This window comes from Myotis brandtii, unplaced genomic scaffold (assembly GCF_000412655.1).
Source record: "Myotis brandtii unplaced genomic scaffold, ASM41265v1 scaffold247, whole genome shotgun sequence".
Taxonomy (NCBI): domain Eukaryota; kingdom Metazoa; phylum Chordata; class Mammalia; order Chiroptera; family Vespertilionidae; genus Myotis; species Myotis brandtii.
Window position 1 is genome coordinate 1,191,769 of NW_005359352.1, and position 3,017 is coordinate 1,194,785.

At 58.8% G+C, this 3,017-nt stretch overlaps 1 protein-coding gene across 1 annotated transcript in view; it reads right to left on the reverse strand.

Moving 5' to 3' along the window:
• Positions 1-3,017, reverse strand: part of ASAP2 (ArfGAP with SH3 domain, ankyrin repeat and PH domain 2) — a 77,511-nt gene that overhangs the window by 45,735 nt on the left and 28,759 nt on the right. The gene's annotated exons all lie outside the window — the stretch shown is intronic.

Consider the following 3,017-nt stretch of genomic DNA (forward strand, 5'->3'; position numbering starts at 1 on the left):
GGGGGGGCCACCCGGGATCCCTCGCCGCAGGGACCTCTGGAGCCCCCTGAGCCAGAGCCGGGGGCGGTGGGCACGTGCAGTCACCGTCTGGGCCCAGCCCTGCTTTCGGTTTTGCAGAAAATCGAGAAAAGAAGGGGCTGCTTTGTTTCACCTCGGAGCTGGCTGCTCGTGTTGGTAACCGCGTACAGGTCGTCTATCGGGTTCCACCGTGGACCCCTCCCCACCTGCAGGCACACAGCCTTGGGCCAGGACTCAGAGGCGCCCGGAGAGGGAGGTTAGCTCCTTAAACCACCCACAGCCTCAGTGACCTAACCTGTAGAATGGGGTAACACCGACTCCTATGGGCTGTTCCGGATTCAGGAAGCTCCGCTGTGCGAAAGCACGTCGGCTGTCTCCTCACACAGAGCCAGGCAGCACGTCAGCATCTCCTTTCCACGCAGAGGAGGCCCAAGCAGGGATCCACCGAGTGGGGACAGCGGCGTGGTGGGGGGACAGACCTGCTCTGGCTCGTCGCCCGCAGGGCCTGCCACGCCTCCTCCTGGGATCCCTTTCCCTGCTGCTTGTGGTGGGACGCTGTCCGCTGACCCACCTCCTCCTCCTCCTCCTCCTCCTCCTCTTTGGCTTCCCTCTTCCGCCCGAGCTCACCCTGGAGGAGCCGCAGAGGAGCGCCGCATGGGAGCCCAGCGCCTCGGCCTTCCACGGGTGACGGTCCCCCATGCTGCCCCGTGCTCCGCGGGCTGGGTAGGACTCGGGGTACGACACTGTCCCCCGGGATTCAGGGGCCTCGTTCCAGGCCTTCAAGTTCCCAGTGTTTCCGCTGAGAAGCCCAAGGCCATTGCGGCTCTTGAGCCTGTGTCCCCTGGGGAGCGTCTGGGTCTTTTCATTTCCCACGGAGATGCCTTGGGGGGGGGGGGGGGGGTGGGCACTGGCGAGTCCTTCGCAGGAGAAATCTCTGTGTTGGTGTGTTCGGCGTCCTTGTCTCTGCCCTTCTAGTCTCTGTCAGGCCAGCCAGTCGGATACCGACCCCTGAGGATGATCCATTCCCTACGTTTTGGTCTTTTTGATCTATTTCCTGAGAGATTTCTTCTACTCCGATCCTTCTCATAGGATTTTTCATTGTACATTTTCTTTTTTGTAAAATATTGTTTTGATTGATTTCAGAGAGGAAGGGAGACGGAGAGAGAGAAACATCGACTCATGGATCGCCTGCCTCCTGCACGCCCCCTACCAGGGATGGAGCCCGCCACCCGGGCATGTGCCCCTCCCTGACTGGAATCGAACCCGGGACCCTTCAGTACGCAGGCCGGGGCTCTATCCATTGAGCCACCCCAGCCAGGGCCATTGTACATATTCTTACACTAATTGACTAGCGACTCCACTCTTCCCTCCGGATACAATGTCCTGATTGTATCTGAGGAATGAAGCATTGTTTCTTTAGCTTCTCTCCTGCTGGTCCTTGTCTCTGTTTCCTTGTTTTGTTTCCTTTGGTCTCTTTCACTCTGAAGGCCATTCATTCGCATTTACGAGTCGAACCCGGGACCCTTCAGTACGCAGGCCGGGGCTCTATCCATTGAGCCACCCCAGCCAGGGCCATTGTACATATTCTTACACTAATTGTCTGACTAGCGGACTCCACTCTTCCCTCCGGATACAAAGTCCTGATTGTATCTGAGGAATGAAGCATTGTTTCTTTAGCTTCTCTCCTGCTGGTCCTTGTCTCTGTTTCCTTGTTTTGTTTCCTTTGGTCTCTTTCACTCTGAAGGCCATTCATTCGCATTTACGAGTCAGGTGGGAGGAGCTGGCGGCGGCTGCACAGGGGCTGGGAGCTGAGCTGACCTTTCACCTGGGACCCCCACCTCAGCATCCACGGGGCTCTTCCTGGGCCGCCTGCTTTCTCCAGTGGTGACTCAGTGGCGAGACCCAAACCCGAAGCCTGGGCGGGGGAGGGGCTGGGCTCCGGGCTCAGTGTGGCTGCCAGCGGCCCGTTTGGGGCCGTAACACTCAGGCAGTGAACTTGATAAAAGCCCCAAGAGATGCCCAATGACGCCAAGGAGAACTTCAGCCCACCAAGGGCTTTTACTTCCACCATTTCCAACTGGGCCACCTTCCATGTGCTGGTGGAGAAGACCCAGACCTGGACCCGGACCGGTCCGGCCCTCGCCTCCTGTCATCAACTCTCACATCGTTCCCAGGTCGGCCTGCGGAGGCCACACTTACAGACCCGCCGCCGCCGCCACGTCAAGAACGAGGACCTGTTTTTCCGCTTGGCAGGGGCTTCTGACAGAGAAATGAAAGGGACTCGTAGTTCGGGGCCGACAGAAAGCATCACTGAGTGTGTGACCTGGTCGGGTCGCCCGTGACCTTCTGGGGGAGAAACACAGGAAGGAGATGCTGGGACGATCCCAGCGGACACTCCTCGTGGGAGAAAACACCGCGGCCACCAGCACGCGGCTGCCCGCTCCTTCAGGGTCCGTTCCACCGAGGACGAGGACGGGGACGGCTCAGGGCCGCCAGGCGCGAGGAAGAGCTCCATCCCCCCCATTCCCAGCGCCCGCCGCCCCCACTTCCACTGGCTGAAAGCGAGACCTTTTTAGGGAGAAGAAAAGGCCTCGAAATATTCGTGGTATTTTCTGTGCTTCGATGCCAGGCTACGCTGCTGGGTAAGGCGGGTCTGAAACACGCTCATTAAACAGTGTACGTTTAAACACCGACTGTAATGACCAGAAACAGGCTCTTCTGCACAGAAGAAACGATTAAAAACTGAAGGCAGAGGCCCTTACGAAGATGAACGCATTCTGTCCCCCAGCTGTGCCCATTTAAAATGCCGCGCTGACTGAAAAGGTCTTGTTTCATGTTGCAGTTCTAGAATGAACCCCAAAGGGACCTGCTGTGTACAGAACAGATCCTTCTCTGGGACGCAGCGAGCTCTGAAACGCATCCCCGTTCCTCCAACAGGCCTGGCCGAGCCCTCGGCGCTCCCTGCCCACCCCCAGCTCCTGGGCTCAGCTCCCCCCGCC